The sequence below is a fragment of the Lepidothrix coronata genome, unplaced genomic scaffold (assembly GCF_001604755.1).
Source record: "Lepidothrix coronata isolate B3197 unplaced genomic scaffold, Lepidothrix_coronata-1.0 Scaffold16, whole genome shotgun sequence".
NCBI lineage: Eukaryota > Metazoa > Chordata > Aves > Passeriformes > Pipridae > Lepidothrix > Lepidothrix coronata.
Genome location: NW_016690196.1, coordinates 4,184,856 through 4,209,097, shown reverse-complemented (window position 1 = coordinate 4,209,097; position 24,242 = coordinate 4,184,856). Strand labels below are relative to the sequence as shown.

The 24,242-nt window shown below is 40.1% G+C and overlaps 1 long non-coding RNA gene across 3 annotated transcripts in view; it reads left to right on the top strand.

Annotated features, from left to right (window-relative positions):
- LOC108493401 overlaps positions 1-22,897 on the top strand; it is a 54,593-nt gene extending 31,696 nt beyond the window's left edge. For 2 of the 3 annotated variants that reach the window (XR_001873461.1, XR_001873460.1), the window contains 2 exons: positions 11,290-11,467; positions 12,904-13,091. This is a non-coding gene — a long non-coding RNA (uncharacterized LOC108493401). Of the gene's footprint in view, positions 1-11,289; positions 11,468-12,903; positions 13,092-21,401; positions 21,616-22,521 lie in introns of those variants that run through there. The other variant, XR_001873462.1, reaches the window with a different exon arrangement.
- The last annotated feature ends 1,345 nt before the right edge of the window (positions 22,898-24,242 follow it).

Here is a 24,242-nt window from a genome sequence, read left to right as displayed (position 1 = left end):
AGTGACAACCTGGTAGACTAGCTCTTTTCCCTCCTTCGTGCTTTAGCCCATTAGCTGTACACTTCTTAAACAGCTTTCTCATTTGCACCTGAGGAAAGGCAGACCTCTGGAAGTCTGCTGTTCTCTCTGCTTTGCTAGGGAGGAGGTGGAGATGTTCTTTCATGAAGGCATGGCATTTTCTGCAAGATGTATGAGTAGTCGCAAACCGAGCTTCTTTAAGAACAGGCTTTTGGAGAAAAAGCCAAAGTAACACTTATTACCCCATGAGGAAAGAAACCCAGCACAGTGACTGAGAAGTGCTACACATTCCTTTGGGAAGAGCCACATCACTTCTTCCCAAGCTTTATTTAACACTTAGGGTGACTATTATTTATCTCTGCTGACAAAGTTGCAAAATCACCTGGTCAGGTCCTCACTGGCAGCATAACACCCTCCGCTCCCCCTTCCTTGGGCTGAGCGTAGAGAGTGCGTTGCTTTCATCATGCCAAGGGTTTCCTGGTGGGAAATACGTGATGGGCACTCAGCCTGTCCCAAGGCGGCAGAGCCTCCAACACCCCAGGGAGCACCGAGCAGTGCTTCCTAATCCCGGAGTGCCCTCTAGTGCTGACAGCACGGTGCGGCTCCCGCCCTGCCGAGGGGAGCGGGTCCCAAACATGGCACCCCCTTGGGCTTGGCCTGAGCCAGGCTTGCCCCGGTGGAATGGGAATGAAAGCAAGATAACACGTGGGGCTTCACATCTGCCTTGCAAGGTGGCTCATTAGGTACCCACCCCTGTGCAAATAAGTACTGGCCATAAGTACTCTTACTTTTGCCGTAGGGCATTCCTATTTTACATAATTTTCCATAAAGCAGTTAAATATGGAAGATACAAAGTGATGGGCAACCCACACTTGCAATATTTTTGAAGAATAACCCCCAAATCCTTTTAATTTATGGACACAATATTATGTAAACTCATTAGAATCTGAAGACATATTCACTAAATTTGAACAGGGCAGCTTGCTCTTCATAAGGGTGTCACTGTGTTGCTCAGCAACTTGTGTACCTGGGACTGTTTGACCTAAAAGACAACGACTTGGATATATGTGATGCAAACAGACTAAAAAAAAAAAAGGAAAAGGTTTTTAGTTCTTCTCTACCTCCACTTCCCTTGTATTATAATTTAACTTCCCAGCTGATGGGAATTTTACTTTTAAATGACAAATGTGAGGGAGCTTTATAATATCGGTCATTACCAGATGACTTTCTAATATGTAGGTCTCCTAAATTCCTAGTAAAATTAAGACAAGATTATGTACTTTGCATTAAGTCTTCTGCTGGAGAAATATTGACAAACCAGTAAGTCTATCAGGGACAGCAGGGCACAGAAATCCGTGTGACATGCTACCTGTGGAACATGCCACATCTGCTGCTGGAAAGTCTCTGTGTGTTTGAGTTCTCTTTTTAAAAAAGATACTATTACCAATTATGACCATTGTGGAAATAGACTCGGGCTATAGGTGCAGATCCTATTGTGGTTTTACAGATAGGAAGATGGAGTTATAAATAGGCTCGAGTGGCTCAAGGAAGTTAGTGACAGGCCTGTCTGTCTGTCTGTACATTGGTGGAGAGCCTGAATGGGATCTTCAGAGAAGAGCCTAGGTGATCTCCTTTGAGAAGAGTTTTATATCCTGTCTCAAAAGATTTGCCAACACTGAATGCACTGGTCTTTTAATGACTGAGGATATTATTGACAACATGTCTTCAAGTACTTCTCTGGTAGGAATTTCCATTTTGTGTTATCTTCAGAGTGAGTCAATCCACATCATTCCATTTGTTTCTTTACTCGCTGTTGTGAGTGAGGTCTGCTACTGCAGATGGGAAACAAGGAACCAAGAAATGGTTATTTAACAGGGCAGATCATCAGAGGGAATAAATCATTTAGGAGTAGATGAAGACATGATATTTACCCTCACTGAGAACTTACTCTCATCTGTGTATTCGGTACCAAAATGTACTGGAAGGTTTTTATGGTCTTGTTAGGAAACACTTTCTGGTATTTGAACTAGTATTAAAAAAATAAGTAAATTGATTTTGATATAGTAAATATTTTCAAACACGACATCTACCACATATTAAATCTTTTTAGCAGCAGAAGTTAGTTGTCTCAAGAAGGTAAGAGCCTCTTGGGGAAGAAGGCCATCAAAACTGGTAATAATAATGATGAACATTAATATGTTATTGTTGATTTAAAATGGATATTCTTTTTCCTGTATTTGAAATAAGTGCCTCACATTAGATTACTATCTAATCTGTTGCTTGAAATAACAGAGGGAAACTACAGCTTTAGTGCTGATGTGTGACAGCACTTCTCTTTGCTGGCGGAGCTGTAATTAACCAAGTAATTTATTAAGGGAAGGGCTTTACATCACGTGAGACTTGAATTACATCATGTGAAACTCTGAAGCAGTTTCTTAAAATATTTTTCTTTGACTTACTCTAGAATTTCTTGAAGAAATAAAAGTTTTTTTAAGTGTGAAGAAGTCCACTGGCTTTTGAAATTTGTGGNAAAAGTGACAGCTAGGTTGAAGTGATTCAGAACTGAGTTCAGAGATTCCTATTGAACCTAAAGTTTAATCTATTTAAAATAAAAAATTTTGCTTTGATTTTGGTTATTTTAAAAACAAAACAAAACGTACTGTTTTACTTTGACCTTTTTTTTTTTTATTTCTTCTGAATCTTTTGTTTATCTTCTGACATAAAGACAAAGAAAGTCAATTAGAGCTCCAGACTAACTAATTTGGTGTGGCAGAATAATGCCCTTTACAGTTGCTTTGCAAATACTCTTCTTGCAACCATCTTGTTTATGGGAAATTCTGGAAAAATAGCTAAATAAGAAACCAAGAAACTTTGTTCAAGCATTTATTTTTTATTGAGTGAATAACTTCATTAACTGAAGTCAAGTTGATGAAGTTGACTTCAGTTGATGAAGTTATTGACATACTTCTGCAGAAAGTATGTCAATCTATACATAGCTATAGAAAAGAAAGGCTCAGGTCACTAAATAATTTCTGTGGGCTTTGGGTATGTTCTGTTGATGGCAGTACTGTGAAAATGTTGGTAATTAATATTATGTACAAAGGAAGAGATTTAAATTGCTCTATTATCTTTAGCAATTAGTGTCCTCAGATTTCAGCTCATAAAGTTTTTGTTTATGAGTTGGCCCTAAAGCATGTACAGAGCAGACCTGCTTTCTCTAAGATTTCTAAAATGTTGCAGACATAGTTTTGTGGATGTTTTTTGCTTGTTTTGGGCATCTGGAATGCAATGTAAAGTTTGTTTCCTCTCTCTGAAATGACATGGTTCAAGATTTTAAAAATAAGCGATATGCAAAATTTTACTTCCAAATATAATGATTTAAAAATGCTGAGCAGTTCCATTTGGTGCCAGAGAGCTCAGTGCTTCAGAAAAAAAAATTACTTATTTTTCAACCTAAATTTAGACACCTTCATTAAAACCCTCTGATAAACGTTCCAAAGGAATAAGTTAATAGTTAATTATCACCCTTACACTTTGGTTTAAAAAGAAATATTTTGTGTAATGACAAATCTGGGAAAAAAAATTCCTACAGATATAGCTACTTTAAAATGTGAAAATTATTAGAAACCAGTGTGAAGGCCACCTGGAAGCATTTCTTAACAGAGATAGATACAACAAAAAGCAGAATGGTAAGAGCAAAGGCAAGGCTCAAGTTGTTTATTCCTAAGCAAACAGGAATTCTTCAACAAATGGCAGTTTTGACAAACTGAATGAAATAAAAAGGAGAGAAAGATGAGAATTTAGAGATGTGGGAAACCTATGAAACAAATAACCAGAGATATGGAAGACCAAATAAAGCTTAAGTCATCAATAAAGTGAAATCAGAAAACCTGCATGAAAATCTGTAAATTTGCTGAACTATAGTTAAGGATGGTGAGTACTACAGTATGGTGAAAGATTTGTCTCAGTCTTCACCATATGAATTAATGGTGAATATATTTTTCTGTAACTTATTCTTTCTAAGGAACAAAAATAAAGGATGTTACAAGGTCAGGGTGCTGATACCTGGAGATACTGAAATAATATTCAGATATTTTTAATCCAGATCATGTTTCATTTGATAAATCATAACTTCTCTTTAAAAAAAATATCCACGAACAAGTTAACAAAAATGTAGTGAAGAACAGGATGACATTTAAATTGAATTTTCTTTTCAGAAAATGCTTCATGCCTCATGAGAGGTATGACTGAGGAGAATATGACTGAGAGGTATGACTGCAAGAGAAGAAAACCTCACCAAAGTAAGATTAAATGGTTAAGTCTTAGTATGGGCAAAGGTGAATACTGTAGTACCTCAGTCTCCCTCTCTAAATACGTGTGTTTATATGCATATTTTTCTTGAAAAGTAGGTGAACACTAAATGAAAAATATGCAGTAGACAAAGTGATCCAGGTTAGCTTGGATGAGAGATGACTGAGGAACTTGGAGGGACAAAAGCATACTAAAGCATGGTAGAGTGAAAGCTGAAAAATATTACTGAGTAATGCAAGACAAAGAACACAGAAAAATAATTTAAAAAAATAGCCTCAACTACTCAGGAAAGAGATAAAACAAGGTGTTATTGCTATTTTAAGTGGAGATCAAAGTAAAAAGAAATATGTTAGAAATCAAAATAAAAAAAAAAGCCTTAGGATAGACCAATTCAACGAGTTAAAAACAGCTCTCAGTCTCAGTTACGGGTGAAATTTTAGTGCTAGAGAAGTAAGTGGAAGAAAATATCCTGCTGACAACTTTAGTGCTAGGAATTCACTCATTTCATTTATAGTTATGCTTTACTCACAAGAATGTTAAAGATGAAGGCCAAGTTCATCATGCAGCTGCATTAGCACTGTGGCTGTTACAAATTTCACCCAGTGAACCACTGGTCTAGTCCAGCATTATTAATCTTCTGGGAAAGTAAGCATTTGCTAAAACTCAGTTTAAAAAAAAGGGAACTTATGCAAACATGTCACAATTAGAAATGCTCAGTGAATATTTATGATAAATGTATTGAAATGTGTGGAAAACTTTATTAATCTGTCACTCAGTTTTCATGACAGGATGACATTTGCATTCATTATTTATCTATTTTTGAACTTAAATGCATGGGTCTAGTTGCATTTACCCTATCTCTATTATTTTATAAAACTGCCATGTTTATTAATAATTGTGTAGTTTAATATTTGTAGTGTGAGTTTTACAGAAACATAGCACCCCAGTAGCTGCCACTCATATTACCTTATAAAGCTGAAAGTATAAAGTACTTTATTTTATTTTTAATGTAATGACCAGGAGGCAGTAGGTGCGGAGCTGAATGCAAAGTACGTGAGTCATTTCAGTTCCCCAGTGATTTGTATCATCTCTCTGCTCAATACTGATCCCTAGCCAGGCTGTTGGCTTTACTTCACAATATGTGGCACGGCACACACAGCTCATAACAGAGCTCTTAGTGACTCAACTTCTACCAGGGGAAAAAACGGACACAGTTTTAGCCTTGATCTTGCCAATATCACTGCTGCAGCGTGTAAATGTAGGCACTACCTGGCTTTCTTCTAAGGCAGCCTTCTGAACAGAAGGAGCATAGCTACCAGAGAGCAAAAATGGCTACTGCATTTCAGCCAAAGCAACAGAGAGATCACACCTTCCTCTTTCTTTTGGGGTTGCGAGAATAAGAGTTGTGAGATAAAAAAGGGAAAAAGTAAGTATATGGTGACGCTATAAGACTTCAGGAAAGCCGGCAGTGCTCTCTAGAGAACCAGTTCCCCTTGGTCCCTTTTGACCCTGCAGGACAGCAGCCTCTGGTGCCTATCAGCAGAAAAATGATGCTGCTCTGCTTCTTCACCAGGTGAGAGCAGTGCTCTGGGGGGGGTGGTGAAGCTCCGCAGAAGAGGGGCTTGTTTATCTTAACATGCATTTCAGGCTGTGAGTTCACCAGCATAATGGCGTCCGCTGGTTCCTGTAAAGTTTGTAAGAGCTCCTAATGTGCATTTTTTGAACTGATTTCAATTAATGGGAAGCTCACTGTGTGGGAAGCCCAACTCCTGGTGAAGTTGGACAATGCCACTTGCAGAAGTCATGCTTTTTTGCCTATAAAATTTTCAGCTTCCACTTAATGTAATATCTAGCACAGTACAAAGGCTTTTATTCTAAGACTTAGAGGATAGTCTGTGGGGTATAATGTACTCTTAGCTACCAAAACAAACCACCTCACTGGTTCTGAGGAGAGGCTTGTAATAGCACCATTTGTTCAAATACTGGAATAAAAATAAAGCAGTTAATCTAAGGAGTACTGACAGACAAAAAGCAGTAGCAATAAAAGCTAATTGTCTGTTAGCTCCAGGTATATTTTTATTGAGTGTTTCAATCGTAGCCTAAAAGCATATATTAAGAAAAGGCTCTGCTATCTTCACAAATCAAGCAGTAACTGGAGCAGGCTGCAGTCTCATTTCTCTATATACTTTCCTTCCCAGTCCAACCCTCCTTCAGCTGTCTGCCTCCATTTTGAGGATCTTCTAAAAGCTTTGTGTAGGTTCCACTGAAGCTGTTCTCAGTAGCCAACAACCTACAGTAACAAGGTGATTTCCTGATGTCCCCACTTATATCTAAGGAAGTATAGGTTTAAGGAGGAGGTCACTGTAGTTCGTGTGTAGAAAGAAGAGGCAGCTCATCTTCACATGAGTTTGATTTTTTTCAGTGACAGAAACCATATTTTTCACAAGGTAAGTAGCAAAATCAAGGCTTTCATTAATTATTTGATGTGCTTTATGTATGGCACATGTTAGACATTTGCTTAATAGGCAGAGGACCTGCAGATTTTCTGATATGCTCTTGTGTCTAATTTAGTTTGATGCAGCCTGTCTGCCTGATCCCCAAGAAATTAGTTTTTTAAGATGAGATTTCCCAAGTCATCTCCTATCATCTGGGACCCCAGCCCAGGAGCTCTGGGTTTCTCTTATTGGAGCCCTCTCAGGTTTTCCAATAATTTGTTTATTCAACCAACAACAAAGCCACCGGCTTCAGTGATTTTAAGCTTCAACCCCTACTTTGAAATAACAGGGCTTTGTTTTTTCTGGTATATATTTATATTGATTATTAATAATAAATACATTATTTGGTTTTATCCTCCACTAATGGGTCATGAGCAGCAAGAGTGCGGAGATGAAAGAAAAGTTATTTCCTATTTCAAGTAACTTTTATGAATCGGCTAACCCTTAGTAAACCAAAGATGGGAAATCTGACTCTTTGTCATAACCCACATTGATCAGCACTGTTGTGACCATACTGTATTTAGCTATTTTTATCTAACACCTGGCAGCAACTTTTGTATCACTACTGAAACCATCAATGGAACTATTAAGAAGGAGGACGCATTTAATAACCCCTGCAGTTCTCATCACAGCAGGCCTAAGCCTAACAGGGATGTTCTTACCATCAGCACTGAATTTCAGTGCTTTTTATTACATTGGCCTTGTTTCATTAGAATTCAGCCTTCTTCAGGCTTCTTACAAAACATATACTTTGTACTTTGCAGACTCTGTTGGCTGTCAGGGGCGAACTTGTGTGGCCAGAAGACCAAGTGACAGTGTTCACAGAAGAGAGGGAAAAGTCAATTTAACTTTAAAATATAAGCACTTACTGAGGCTAGAGATGAAATAATGGAGGCAGGCTCGTCTGCCTAGTGTGACAGTGGGATCTGAAAGCAGAATAAGATACAGAGGAAAAACAGGGTAAGCAGCTGGAGTGAAATGCCATGTTTGTTAGGCAGGAAATCAATAATCTTTGATGGTCAAGTCTTATATAAACCTTTATTCTGGGCCTGCTATGTTTGGAAATTACAACAAAAGAAACAAAAGCTAGTTACTTGGAAAAATCCAACCTCAGGTTGTTTACTAAGCTGAAGGAGTGCCTGGAATCGCTCTTTTGTAGAGGAAAAACAAGTGAAAAGGATTTTGCTGCTGAAGGCTGAATATGTACTCCTCTGGGAACAGAAAACACATGGATTTGATCACACCTCTTTCTCCTGCTTCCAGATATCCGTGCTTGCCTAAAGAACTGCACTCTCTCTGGGATAGCTCAGAAAACCAACATGGTCATTAACTTTTCCAAAGATAGCAGTGGAGAAGCAGCAGCTGAGGCAATGCAGTGACTCAATATGTGACCCTCTGGAGTCCCTGGTGCATCTTAGAAGGTCGTTTCAGGAGATGCATTCTGGTGGGACCAGTGGGAAGTGGACCCTAGGGAACAGCTGGACTGGAGGATGATGTGTTCCAACCTGAGTGCTCAGATTGCAGCACTGCCAATCCCAGATGTTCACAAACCACGAGGAAAGTCTGAGAAAGGCCTGAGATTGAGTAAAAACTTAAAATTGAGATTTTAAAAAGAAAATAAGTTTAGGGTGTGGTTTATTGCCTTCAGGTTTCTTAGCCTTTAGGGTGCACTTGAGTCATGTTTTTAAGTTTCTCTTTGCTACCATGAGGTCTAGGAAACTTACTTAAAACCGTAAGCCAAGATTCTCACCTAATCATTTGGTTGTGGGAGCTGAAAAATACAAAATTATGAGAGGTGCAGCACTGACTGGTGGGGCCAGGCATATGGCAAGTAGTTGGGAAAGGCCTCTTGGAGAGGAAGGGGAGGCAGCCTGTGAATGGGGTGCAGCAAAGAGGCCCGTGAAGTCAGTGGGGAGAGACAGGTAGGAGAAGAGGATCAGCACTTGAAGAAAGTGAAGTTGGACATACCAGGAGACGGGAAAATGTTTCCTGCAATAATCTCCATCAGTTAACCCCTACGAGTCCTTGGTGGAACAAAATGAACTGTTTATCAGGTAAATTTGCTTTCCCACAGAGACTGAGATGATTTCATTGATTTACAGAGAGAACATGCCAACATAAGTATGTCAGCAGGCCAAGAAAAGTGATACTGCCCCTCTACTTAGCCCTTGTGAGGCTGCATCTGGAGTGCTATGTCCGGTTCTGGGCTCCTCAGTACAAGAGATACAGGGAACCCCTGGAGTGGGTCCAACAGAGGGCTAAAAAAATGATTAAGGGACTGGAGCACCTCTCTTATGAGGAAAGGCTGAGGAATTTGGGCCCATTCAGCCTCAAGAAGAGATGACTGAGAGGGGACCTCTTCGATGTTTATACATATTTGAAGGGAAGGTGCCAAGAGGATGAAGCCAGGCTCTTTTCAGTGATGCCAAGCAATAGAACAAGAGGCAATGGGCAGAAAGTTCCACCTGAATATGAGGAAGAACTTCTTTACTGTGCAGGTGACCGCACACTGGAACAGATTGCCCAGAGAGGTTGTGGAGTCTCCCTCACTGGAGATATTCAAGAACTGTCTGTACACAAACCTGTGCAATGTGCTCTAGGCTGGCCCTGCTTGAGCAGAGAGGTTCAACTAAATGACCCACAGTGGTCCCTTCCAACCTTACCCATTCTGGGATTCTGTGGTTCTGTAATTGTTACTCAGAGAAGTGGATGCTTGGTCTGAGCAGAGTGAACTGAGGATGATGAGTGGAAAGTCCAGATTAAAACTAACTGATAAAAAGATAATCTGTGGCAGCCCTAACTTAGCTTTTCAGCACAGTAATAGAGTAAAAATCTTTAGAGCCTGCAGAAAGCCAAAGAGCAACTGGACTGAAAAGATGAAACAGTCTTAAGGCCATGAACATTTACATTTTGCAATTTCCATCTTTAAAAAATCACGTTGAGACAGAAGTGGATGAGAGTGTTGAGAGCTGTGAAAGGCCTTAGCTTTGAATTAGCCTTCCTTTAGCTGTGAGATACTTCCAAATGCAGTGCAGAAGTGTAGATAAGACTGCCTCACAGTTCAAACACAGGGTGAAGATGTAAAAATTGCAGTTGTCCTGTCAACTCAGCCACCAATGGTGGGATGAGTGTACTCAGTGTGATCGATTTTATAGGTGAATGTAGGGAGCTATGTATGCAGACCTTAATAATTCCTCCATGTCCTTCACTGTGAAGCAAAGAAGTGGCACAAAACACTCTATGATGTGTTTTACTCACAGTTCAGCAATGCCTCCCCTCAGAAAACCCTCAGCAGAATGCAGAAATTGCAAAGACTCTGTGGAGTCTTTGCCCAACCCAGTGTTAGGCATGTAATTTAAAGGACTGGTCTCTGTCAGGCAGAAAAAATAAATTCTTGCAGGTGGTGAATGAGAGCACAGCCTTCTGTGTCCTCTTGCAGTGCTAGTGGCACAAGTGCTCTAGCTGGACCCTCAGCTGCACACATCTGTGTGTGCAAATACCCCTTTTCTCTGTCCAGAAGCATCCTTGGATGACTCACAGTATTCAAGGATGGAAGTTCTGTTCTGTCTTAGACATTAGAAAAAAATTGCTCTCAAGAAAAAAAAAAAAAGGAAAAAAAAAAAAGGAAAAAAAGGAAATAAAGTTGGCTTCGTTTTCTTTTTGCCACACAAATACATACTCCATTGGATGATGGTTTTATTATGCTTACTGCTGTACTGAGCAAACTCCTTGCTGCACTGAGAGCTAGTTGGTGTTTTGGGTTGACTAGCTCATACTTAACCATGTCTTCAAAGACTCTGCAGTGATGCTGCATACTGAAAAAAAATTGTGCAGATTAGGCACTTTTGAAAATCCCATTTGAAGGATCAGTTCAATACATTTTGTTAAGAAACTTGAACTAAAATAGAACCGTGAAATCAAAGCCTAGCTAGCATTAATATTCCACGAAAGTAAAAGTGGAGCATTATGGACATCAAATCAAAATCAAGTCAACAAATTGACTGCAGCACTGGATCAAAATGAAACCAAATTGCCAACCTGATGAAAACCCACAGTGTTTATGATCTCTGAGGATCTATGAAAGCACGTCTGTTTAGCTAGAAATTTCAAAAAGCACATTTTTCCAGAGCCAGACAGAAACATAGCACCGAGGGTTATTCAGTGGTGAAACCACCATTTCAGAGCCAATTATCTAGCTTCCTTCTTTGGATCCTCTTCCTCAGTAATGAGTAAATCCTAATCCCACCTCCTGAGTGCCATCATATGTAGCACAGTCTCAGAAAAGAACACTCCTGATAAGCAGAAGTTTGTCAGAAGTTATTTACCAGAAATTGCAGATGACAATTTCAGGTCTTTTAGGATCAAACAGAGGCCCCAGAAAATATATTAAAGAGCAATTTTATGCAGTGTTATATATAACTTCTAAGCCTCAGGAACTTTCCTTCCCTCCTCTTCTCTTTTTCAGAGACATTTGTGCACATCTGGAAATATAAAGCTACATTTAAACACTAGGAAACTGAATAGTATAAAAAGACCTGGATGTCTGCTACCTAACAAAATAGGAAAAGAAAAAGAGATGACTAAGACAAAGGAATGTAACTGCTTCTTTAACTCTCTTACTCCTTCACACTTGCAGAAGAGAGGTAAGGACTACAGCTGAGGAGTGAAATGGCAGCAGTCACAACTCTCTTTGAGATTAAGGCTTTCCTGGTTTTGGGAAAGACGTGTGGAATACTGATGCTGCTGGTTGGTGCCATAATTCCAAATAGAAAGACTCTTGGAATACTAATGCTCCTGGTTGGTTCCATAATTTCAAATAGCTAGAGATTTTAGAGTCTGAAATTTCAGTACTTTTCCAGCAATACAGGTTGCTGTCCTGAAGTTAAAACTTGTTTGAATTTTCAGATGTCCCTCAGTCAGATTTGCAGTGCTTTCCTCAAAGGATGAGCTTGCAATTTGGTACAACAGGGCTCGAATGCACTCTTACACAACAACTATAATAAAAAAAAAGCTGTTTAAATCACAAGAATATTGCACTTTGAATGCCACAGAAATAGATACCTTAATAGACTCAAATGCATCATTCAGATGAATACACAACACTAAGTAATGGGAGCACATCTTACTGCTTTTGAGGGAGCTGTTACTATTTTTGGTGAGGCAGAGGTCCCAGGATGACACCATGCCATTATTCTATGGAGTGTTCAACACTTAAAAGAGTTTTTTTAAAAGAAGCTGTTTGGAAAAATAAACTCCAGAACAACTTGGCAACGAGCGGTGTCAAGACTGTCAGCAAAATAAAGAATAAAAATGTACTGTGCGTCTCATCAACTCAGCTGCATTTCAGAAGTTCTTGCTTTCTGTTTTGGAAATGAACTATAAGTCAGTTTCTCAGCAGGAATCTTTGTCTTCGTATGCTTTATACAACAATATGTATCAATATAAAATTTGTGGCCAAATCTTACATTTTGTATGCAGTCAACATATAAGCTATTTTTTCCAAACTGTATTTTAATCCTATATTTTCATACTACCATTTTTGAACTTGTTATCATTGTTGATCCTCTTGATTTTGATTGCCAGAGTCACTGCTATATGTTAAAATTCCAAAGAGATCAACGCATGACCTAAAGGGCAGTATAGTTCCTGCTGGAAAGCTGGTGATTTGATATCATGTGTGCCCAATTTTGAAATGCAAAATTTTGTTGGAGTTTGTTTTTTTTTTTTTTTGCTATGTTTTTCCTATTGTTTGGTATGGTAGACCACGTTGTGTCAACACTGTGGAAAAAATTGTGCAACTCCAGTTCTCACCCTTCTTATAAGGTATGCACACAGACTTTCTTCTCCCTTTGAACAGGCTACTACACCATGGTTTTTGTCTGTGTAACTAGGGTGGCAATACAGATTTTATCTCATAAGAACTACTGCTTTTATATTTGAGATTTAAGGCATTGTGTATTTCCCATTTTATTAAGGACAGAATAAATGTTTAGATTTTCAGGATTTTTTTCCAGTGGACATATAAATGTATATATACACACACACACACATATATATATATTTTTTTTTTTTTTTTCAGAACTGTGCAGAACAACAAAGAGAGGGTGACTGGAGAACTGAAAGGAGAATTTTTGCCTAAACAAGAGTAGTTGAGGGAAAAAACCTTTGAATCAGTAATTTTTATTCTGATAAAGTTCCTTCAGAGTTAGTAAATTGTGAGGTTTACTTTTTTGACTGATGTTTTAAGTGAAATCTCAGGATTAAAATCAGCCAGTAAAAGAGAAACCTGCCTTTATGAATCTTTATGAAAAATTATATCAACCTTTTCACTTCTACACTGAAACTCTTAAACTGAGTTTACAATTGAATGTAATTTAGAATGCACTGTAATATTAAGAAATCTTAAATATAAAATCATCTCCAAATCAGAAATCCCACAATCTGGAATTGTTTTGAGGGCAAAAGGACAAAAATCTGAGATTTTTGGAAGTCTAGGATTGCCTCCAACTCCAGAACTCCATTTTTTTATTTTAATAAAACTTGGAAAATAGAGTTGATCTCTTGCTTTGTAGATATCAGCTGAAAAAAACCCACCAAAAACCAAATCACAAAACTGTGCCCAGATCGAGTCTGCAAGTTAAAAACATGATGCTGTTATTTCTCCTGCACAAAGTTTTGCATAGGAAATTGCAGTTATGTATAAAGTACTAGTTCAAAAATAGTTTTCCATAAGGGAACATACCTAAGCATAAATACAGAGGAGCGAGTTAAATTGGAACTTTCAGGTCAGCTTTTTTGGACTGAATTTCCTCTCTGGCAGAGAGAGGCAGCTAAAATGAATGATAAAGTGACTGGGTAAAAGCTCTTTTCCCAGTCTGTGATCCCAGCTATCACAAACTAAAAAAATGTGTTCATATTTATAAGCCATCAGAGCTTTTCCCTAAAAATGCCATTATATTAGGTATTTTTTAATAAATACATAATCACTATAATTGGTACCTCTAATGAATGCAAAGGCTAATTCCAGTGCTTTCTTCCTATCAGAAAATATTTCCTGCCATTTTAATGGCAGAATTCACTGGGTATTTACATCAGGTAATGCTAGTGACAAATTCCACTTTGGCTGCAGTGAGGACTGGGACTGATTTTTCTTATGTTTAAGACTTGTCTTTTTATCCCATTCAGTGTAAGGAGCAGAGATGAGCTTTCTTTTTGATGAGAGAGTTGTGAGTCTCTCCCAGAATGAAACCTCAGGTCCGGATGTCTCTTGCCTCCCTGTACCCCCACCTGTGTAGCTATTGCTCACCTCCTGCTTCTGATCAGAAAAACAGTGCTTGCAGTAGCTATTCCAGTTTTAAAATATTTCCTTAAGAGAGTTCTATACTACAGATTCACAAACACTTCTTTAGTTTGGAAGAGGGATGTCAATCAGCAGCACTGCCACTTTATGAACTGCTCCTATTTCCAAAATCACCTCTGTTGTTACAGTCCAACAAACTACTGAAAGAGTTCAAAAAATTGCTGGCTGCAGGGGCTAATTCAGCTCCTTTTTGAGGTGCTTCATTCTTTCCTCCTGCCATGATTACTGCCCTATTTTTTTCCCTGGTGGTTGTTAAATCACTAACTAATTATGTATTATCAAAGCTGCACATAACAGTGGAGTTTGTCTCGTGTTTGATGTATATAAAAACAAGCCGAGTGAGTGAGTCAGTCAGGGTACAGATGGCTGTACCGCTCCACCTGGTGCCTGTGTTAGCACTTATTCATGCCTTCCCTTTGTTCTTCTGGGCTCCTTTTGCTTTTTACTGCACAGCTAGAATAGGTACTGACTGCTGCATTATGTGTCCTTTAATGTTTTTTTTATTATTACTATGGGAGAACAAAAACGCTCATAAAAGGTGTGTTTTCTTTCTGGGAAAATTTCTCAGTAATGCAGTAGCTCCTGTGTTGGGGAACTTGAACCTTAAAGGATGTGACAATGATTACTAGATGCCCACTTAGTTTCTCTGGTAGTTACTCAGGCAGTTATTTGGAAGAAATGAAAAATCCCTGAGCCTTCTTCCATGCTGATACGAGTTCAACAGTCTGCAAATATCAACATAGAAATTTACATGCTTATCCCTTGAGAAGTCTGTGCACATATGGTATTCTTTTTCAAATTATTTAATTAAAGCTCAAAAAACATGTGAAATCTGGAATGCTCACTTCCAAGAACACCTACCACATTAAATCAAACTCCCCAGGTTGACACATGGAGGCGTTTTCTAAAACGTAATTTAATTTTCCCTTCTGTATTCTTCACCCCCCTCCCTCCCCCAATTCCCTCACCTTAAGGAACAGTGAGAGACCTACATTCTCTTTGGCAATTTACTCAATTGCAGAAGTGAACCTGGGCACAGATGAACTCATGCAATGCTGAAATGTGGAGGTTGCTACCTTACATGTAAACTCTTTTTTTTTATATAGAGGTATAAGTAAGGGTTTTTATTGTCTGCAGAGTCTTGTTCATGTTGATCAGTAGAAATTCTAAACTTTCAGGTCTCAAATGTAACCCAACAACATTCCTTCTTCTATATTTGTTTAATACTTGGCAGTTGAGGAAATATATAGCAAGGAAAGACAGAGATTACCCACTTTGAGGTAGGAGGTTGGGAATTACCTCCTATATTCAGCTGCCACTGCTTGGAAAGAGATACTGTGCTTGGCAAAGCACACTGCCTGTAATTATTAAGCCTGTCAGTTTGATTTCTGCTTTAAACAAATTGGAAAAAGAGGACGAATTCAAAGAAAAAGCTCCAACCCTTGCTAAAGAGATCATAACTATTTTTCAGACCATATGCTGTTTCATTTGGCAAGATGTTTACCTTGGTACCTGAGAACATGAGGAACAAATTCTGGATTTTTGCTAGACTGTTCTCAAAGGAGCATACAATGGCATGTGGAGCCATTTCTGGCTATGAACACCCACAGCCTTCTGCGAGAAGGTTGTTCAACCAAACTGCTGGTCAGAGGGGATCAACGTTTTTCAGCTCCAGCATTTATAACTTGGTGTTTTTTAATAGAGAAAAAATGGCACTGTGTAGCCATATCTGCACTCTTGCCAAAGCTGCTCCAAATGTTCATATGGACATGCCCAACCTGCCTTGAAACAGCCCACAGCCAAGGCCTTGCCAAGCATTTGACTTCCCAAGCAGTTGCAGAACTTGCTGCCATGGCTGCCTGCCTTGCAGTGCTGGAAATAGGTACCTGAAAACTGCCTCCTTTATGGTACACGTAAGCTTTTGTCACGAGCAGTAACAAAAGCTCTAACTGCATATGTAGGGTTATACTGATAAGTACAAGAAAAAGCAAATTATTGAAAACTCCCATTTCCACAGGATACTTCATTTGCCCCGTCTTGCTTCCCTCCCAAAGTGTCCCTCTGGAAAACATGCATCTAATTGTAGCTTGTCAAATTACCGGGGAACTTCAGATAGCTTAGGCAATCAGCAGAAGTTTCATTTTGATTACTTCTTGTGCAAGTTTTGTACAGAAATGATGCTCTGAAGACTCATTTTAGGGAGAACACTATTATATTGATGTAGGTGGCAATTTCTCTCTGATACAGTAACTTCTGGGTTCAGTGAGGACAGCACCGTGTCTGCCTCTTCCAGCAGTGAGAGCTGATGCCTCTTAAAATGTGGGACCCTTAAAACAGGAATGTGAGAACTAAATGATCACCTTCAGTTATAGACAGTGCTAATTGCAGAAGTGAAGGAATCATTATAAGCTGTAAACAGAGGGTTCTGCTACTTCTTTCTGGTTCTGTGTGCCGTAGCCAGATGGACATATTTGGTTGGGGGACCCGGCAGTGAAAAATGCTGAGAGTGAAAAACATCTGAAAGTGACAGCCCAGGGAAAAATAGGCTTGAACTTGCATGGATAGTTCTTGGATTATTTTCATGTGAATGGCAGAATGAAATAATTTGTGATTGTAGATAATGTATGAAGCAATTACCAGAAATATGGTATTTTGGCCCAAGGAAATTCATGTTCAGGCAATAATTTCAAATGTTTTAAATTCTACACTTCTGTACTAGGTGACACAAAATCCTTTTTTGGTAATGGTTATATCACTAAGTCTGTCCTTGCATGCCCTTCCTTGTTAGCTGTTCAAGCATTAAAAAGATTTATTAACCTTGTCTTAGTTTTAGTAGCCTCTTTTTTCTGCTTTTTTAGTTTGCAGTATTTGACATGCAAAATGTTATGTTTTTTTAAACCAAGTGCTCCAAGTAGGAAACTACTGCACTGAAGAATAAATAGGCAACTTTAGCTCTGCTCACTTGGACCTGGGAAAGGCTGTACAGTTACAGAAATCCCAGCATTTATATTCCTGGTTATCCTAGTCCAGCCAGTAACAGTGAAGATGATAATATTAGATATTCCAGAGGTATAAGCAAGATATTTCAAGATGAACAGTACAGAACTAAGTATAAAGTGTTAATTTGTATTATTAATTACTTTTAAACCTATCCAATGACTTTATGAAAATTTGACAATCTAAATCAATAAATATACTTTCACCAAATCTTGAAAGAAGTTCTAGTCCACAGGACTAGTATCTTTTTTCCTTTATTGTATGGAAAAAGGATGTATTGAATTACTTTCTCTCAAAGTCCTTTATATACTGACTGCATATCATCTCTTATTCATTTTTCTCTTTAAATCTTTACAGTATGTCTTCTTATGGATAATATTCCAGTTTCTTTATCCTTTCAAAGTATATTTTCAGAATCCTTCCTATATGTACTTTTTTTTTTAATAACATAAGACATACAGCATTCCATATACAACACTGCAAAGAAATAGAATAAAAGTGTCACTATTTTTGCTCATTCTTTGTGCTCTCTGCATTTTGCATCCTTTCGTATCTTCTGGGTTACACAGGTGACTCCCAGATCTTTTTTTTTCTGAATAGTGATACTTAATTTATGTGCATAATATTTGAGGAAACTAGAATCAAAATGAATCCAGAGCAGAAATTGAAATCTAAGGAAGAAATAAACTGAGCTGCAATAAATGACCAGAGAAAATAAATAAGAGATCAGCCAACAAACCCCAGGTCTCTCTATTATTTATACCTCCTGGAATAAAAATAAATTGGCTTTGAGGAGACATGCATCAAATTTTTTAGCTGGTGTAAATCTTTGAGGCATTACGTCCATTGGGAGTGGGGGACCTGTGCAGTGACGTGTGCTGGAAGCAGCCATTTCATCAGTTTTTCCATCTGGGCACAGTCTGAAGAATGACACACCTGAAAAAGAGAAGCAAGCTGCAGTTTCCCAGTTTGCAGGGAGAGGAAAGTCAGGGGTGGCCTTCACCTCTGCCAGTTTTTTACATGACTGGACGTGGCAGTGGTCTCTAGCAGCTGGTGGCAAGATGCCAATGGGGAGCCTGGCTGGCTTGGGCTCTCCTTCTCTACCACCATAGGCAGCTTTGGCACACACTCAAATGTAGCTTAGGTACAATTGCGATGTTTACTCTTGAGGGGAGTTAGTGACAATTCCCATGCCTGATGTTGTGGAGGTCTAATCAGTGCCTGAGAAGAGCACAGCCCTGGGCTGTGTCCCCACCACCATCATACCAGTGGTCACGGCTGTGGGCTCCTTACCTTGGGGCATGGGTGGACCATGCCCACAGCTGTGGTCCAGTGCATTTTGGTATATGTCTGCATCATAGGGCACTCCTGAGGTACCTACCCAGAGAGTGAGCCTGTAAGTGTAACCTTTCAACAGTGTCTGGAGTGCTTCCCTCCCTGGAAGTGTGGGCAACCCCACACCCTGTGGTGCGCCTGGTAGCCCCTACTTTGCACAGTTCTGTGTTAATGAGCTGTGGAGCACACTGTTATCTGGACTGCTCCTGCAGTTGGCCTTCATCGGGAAAGAAACTTGGTTTGGGGTAAAAAATGTGAGGCCACTTATTTCAGTCTCAGCATCAGCCTCAGAGAAATGCAGTGAGCTCACAGGCAGGAAACACAGGGGGAACTTCTGCAGAGCATCCCACAGGGCCTGGTGCTTTCCTGCTGCCTTGGGAGAGCATGTCAGAGTGTTGGGGGAGCTCCAGCAGTGCCAGGCCTTCTTTCCCTGTACTGTGTGGGGCAAGGCTGGCCCTGTGGCGTGTAGGAGAAGCTCTGGTCCCTGAGGCAGGTAGCTCCCTTCAGCCAAGAGAGGGGTAGGTACAACACACTCCTACTGTCCCTGCAGCACATAGGAAAAGAAATTTGGGAAATCACACATAGAATCTTAGCATATCCTGAGCTGGAAGGGACTCACAAGGATCATCGAGTCCAACTCCTGGCCCTGAACAGAACAACCCCAAGAATCACACCACGTGTCTGAGAACATTGTCTGAGCACTTCTAGAACTCTGACGGGTTTGGTGCCATGACCACTTCCCTGGGGAGCCTGTTTCAGTGCCCAGCCATCCTCTGGCTGAAGAACCTCTTTCTAATATCTAACTTAAATCTCCCCTGACACAGCTTCATGCCATTCCCTTGGGTCCTATCACTGGTCACCAGAGAGAAGAAATCAGTGCCTGTCCCGCCATTTCCCCTTGTGAGCAAGCTGTAGACCATGATGAGGTCTTCCCCCAGTCTCCTCTTCTCTAGACTGGATAAACCAAGCAACCTCAGCCACTCCTTATACACCTTCTCCTCTAGGCCCTTCACCATCTTTGTTGCCTTCCTTTGGATGCTCTCTAGTAGTTTAATATCCTTCTTATATTGTGGCGCCAAAACTGCACACAATATTCAAGGTGAGGCCAAGAGCAGAGCAGGTGGCAATGCTTTGCCTGATGGTCCCCAGGACAAAGTTGGCCCTCCTGGCTGCCAGGGCACTGCTGACTCATATTCAACTTGCCATTGACCAGAATCCTCAGGTCCCTTTCTGTGGGGTTGCTCTCCAACCTCTTGTTTCCCGCTCCGTACATACATCCAGAGTTGTCCTGTAAGACACTAAGGATGCTCCTCTTACCCTAAATGGGACACTAATATGCACTATAACAACACATGCTATAATACAGCTGTCTGCCTCAAGTGTATGTGGCATGCCTGGGTAGATGTTATTTTGTTATGACCTGACATCCTCTGTAAATTTCTTTGGATAAGAGAGTCATGGAGCCATTCTCCCAGCTGTGGATGAGAAAAGAGCTTAAAATATGTGCATATATTGCTTAAGTGCTGTAGATGTGTTAATGTGCTTTTTTTACCTCCCAGGAGTGATGTAGCATGACAGGGTGGGGATGTGATCAGTCACTGGTGTTACTGTTAGCTTTACAATAATGTTCTTTTGATATTTGCTCTTAAACTCTGTCACATATTTTTATTCCATCTTCAACAGGTGTTAATCTCTTTGCAGAAACAGCTGAGCACTTAACTTTGCTCAGCTGTTTCTAATCAGAGCCAAAGGCAGTCCTGAAGCAATTGTAGTATTTCTCTTTTTAAATTGTCTATGCATATTTAAAAGGAAATACTGCACTTCTTGAGCCCCGAATAAAAGCGCATCTTCCCCTGCCTCCATAATACCTGCCTAGAATAATGCAGAACCAGCTGGAGGCTGGTTGCTCAGTTTTGCTTTTTCAGTACACACTGAAACATCCAGGGGATAGACAAAAAAGAGAGGAAGAGCCAGCAAGTGAGCCTGCCCTTCATTCTGAATTACTGCAGGGACCCAGTGCTCTGCAAGGTGGGGATGGATGGGCAAAGTCCCTGCAGGATAGGATCATCCACACAGTGGTGGTGGGGGCATGCACAAAGCAGGCAGCATCACTAGCTGTAATAACTGGAGGTTAACATGCAGCAAAACACCTCTAATATCCTTGAAAACTAGTTACCTGGAGAGCAAAGATATTGCATATTTGCCACGGAAACGCACTGCAAGCAGAAGCTCATATGATGTCTGTGCCCTGCTGAGCTTGCAACTGACTTCAGGGGTGCCACTCTCTCCTCTCCCTGACTGATGGGTTCATCAAAGAGAAGATCCCTGTGGGACCCTTCTGGAGTGGCCTTTTGGGATTTGGCCACAAGACAAAATTTTATCAGGCTGCACCAAATGTTTATTGTCAGTATATTGTGAGTTTTGGCTCTTGGTGTAACTAACAACTAGTGTTTTTTATAAGTCCCATCAGACTTTCAGGTCCACCATGGTTGAAATTAACTGATTCACCATACAAAATCTGTGCATTTGAGCACCATGTTGTTGCAACAACAACACTACCTGGCTCTACTAGAGGGTTATTTGACTATCTGTAAACATCAAATTGTTTTACAGAGGAAATTCCAGAACATAAATCCAGGAAATTCACAGTAAATATCAAATCTGGAAGAAATCCAAACACATATTGGTATTAAAGTTCACATACCTGAGAAATGTTATTAATTTAGTTTGCAAAGCAGAGCATGCTGGTAAGTCAGTTAGGCATTCACTCCTATTGATCAGGAAGCATCCCTATGGAAAAATACTTGGAGCAAGTTTACCTCACTGAAACAGTTTGTGGTTCTGTGGTAACCCAAATCCTCATTTCTGTCTCTTTCCCTCTGCAGCTGCTCTGTCCTTGCCATCTGAAATGCCTTCATTGCTTTCCTTAATTGTTTTAACCCAGAGCCAGTCTTGGTGGCTACAGAGTCCTGGAGCTGTCCACAAGGAACTGGGAAGAAGGAGGAGGCAGTGACCAGGGTGCAGGAGATCTTCTGGCACTGCTGGATCACTGCCTGTCCTGAGGCTGAGAGAAATTTCCCTGTTATTCCCCCTTACCAGGTGTCCTACATATAACAAGTTACATCCAGGAAATCACAATAGTAAAATTTGTTGTATTTGTGTTGCTTCTCAGTGTGACAGTAGTCCCTCAGGGTGTGTGAAGACAGGGTGACTTACAGCAGCCCTGAAAATGTCCTAATGAGTACAACTGTTTCTCCACATCTGGTTTTTGTAATACCAAATAGATATGAATATAGTCAAAGCCCCCATTCTAAACAATTTTTATTTGACATATTTTAGAAGTATCTCTATAATCTTTGTGTTCTATATTAAATTGTGTTTCAAATCTACAGTATTATTGAAGAAGTCTATTTTAATTTTTATGACATTCTGTGACACAGGGAAAATCATATGCCAGGGCTATCTGTTGTTGTTTCATGTGAGGTGCAAGAAGGGGGCAGGGGGAGTAGAATACCATCAGAAAGCTCTGAGAGGCAAGCTAGGTGTCATGTCAAAAAATCTTGTAAATCTTACAATTAGAGTAGCAAATGTGGTGGGCTGTGCTAGAAGGGTTGCTCAAGAGTTAGAGAATCAGTGCATTTGATATCAATACTGAAGGAGAGTGAGCTAATGCAGAACAAACTTGTAGTTTGCTGCAAAATGACAGGCTCTGTGTGGCCGTGTGGGAATTACAGACCTTTGGTCAGGGTTTGTTTGCCCTTGACTGTGAAACCTGCTCTCTTCTACTCTCCATGCATCCTCATTTACTCATGAGGATCCTGCTTACTAAGTCATTAAGTAAGGTCTTGAAAGTGCAGGGAGAGAAAGAAAATTGTACGCTATTGACAAATGCAGCAAATAAAGAAGCACAACTGGGAAAGCATTAAAGAAGTAAAAATTATTTGCTTGTTTTATTCTTTCAAAATTAAACTGCCCAGTCTAATATTTTGCTTTATCACTTTGTAGTTATTAAGCAAATAAGCAAGAAATGACAATGTGCCTCTCCAATCAAGACTTTTTCAGCAGTATTAAAACTAAAGTTACTTCTCATCAAGCGCCAGAAGAAACGTTGCTCACTGTATACTGTGAGAAAGAGAATTTTCCAATTCCTATTTCTGCTCAGATGTTGTACTTGCATATGCTACACAAAGAAATTAAAATTGAAGATGGAGAACACATAGGGTTACTTTTCTACAATAGGCAGACCACTGGACAAATCAATATCTGAGTTTCTATTTGCTTTTTCCTACTCCCTAGATCAAATAAAGCTATTAATTGGTGTTATTCGTGGTGCTGTTGCCCTTTGCAAAATATACTCATTAAAAATGCTTCTTGGTTCAAATGGTTCTTCATAAATCGTTCTCAACCACAGTTTACAAATGAGATAGAGTGTTAAGAAAAAATACATAATGTCCAAGAGGCAATGAGAAAACAATAAATAGAAAGAGATTTATCTGCAGAGCACATGTAGCACAGTAACATTATTATACTTCAAGCCTAAAGAATAAAATGAAGAAAATCATTAGGTACCTATTAGGATTACCCAGAGCAGCTCTAGAGAGTTGGATGCCTTATTAAAAAAAAGCAGCATTATAAAATCACACCAAATTCCCTGCCTCAGACTGAAGTTCGTCATGGGCTTTATTGCACACAGTCATCTGCAAGTTAAAAAGAGATCTTACTACCCAGCTCTTTGTGCTGGAGAGTGCTGGTCGTGCAACACCTCAAAAATGGGGCTGGGGTCCTGAAATCTGTTTCTTTACTGCTTGAGCAGCTGTCTCAGGATGGCCAGGCACAATGAAATGCTATACATAATTATTTTATCCATGGCTGAATGATAGCCAGCTTTGCTGGAAAGCCGACAGCTGTTTAAAGGTGTATAGTCACATGCTGTACCAGTCTATTGATGGAAGGGATAAATACATAATACAGCTGATGTTTTAGGTCATAGTTACGTATCTCAGTCTGGGAATAATTCAGGACAAAGGGTGCATCATGATGGGTTCAATTTTATTATTGAGCTCTTGGTAGCATCAGGGATGCCCAGATGATGCCCTTCACCCAGGTGGTGCCTGAGGAGTGTAATATCTCAGAGTGATACTGTGCTGAGTACTTGGCACAAGGCTGTTTAACAACTGTGACACTCCTCTGAGTATCCTTTTGAGACTCAAACGCTTCACACATAATGTTTGAGAGGCTCTGTCTGTATCCTTAGCAAGGCTCCTTGCTCCATGTTTTCAAGGTAAAATATGTGTTCCCCAAATCTGGTCAGTGCTTGGTTCTACTGAGGACACGAGGATTAAGGTAATTTAATGTTTATTAAACATTACCCAGTTGGTCTTCCCAGCTGGTGGAGACATCTGCAGTGACCACAGCCCTGGAAGGGATGTGGTGAGTCACATCTACAGTCTTTGTGCAGGCTGGTCTCTGTGAAGGACCCCAGAGGGGAGAGGGGCTGAACCTCTCCCCCAGATGCACCTTCTCCCAGAGGGAGGATGGAGATGATGAGTAGGGCTGTCTGTCGACCCATGGCTGCCATGGCTGTGGGGCTGTATGCTCCCCTGTCCCCTGAGCAATGGGCCAGTGCTGGGGACAGATGCTTGCATGCCCTGCAGCCCAACATGGAGCTTAGGATGGCAGCTACCTCTTTGGAGGCCTATTTTGTCCTCATAATACCATTTTTTGCC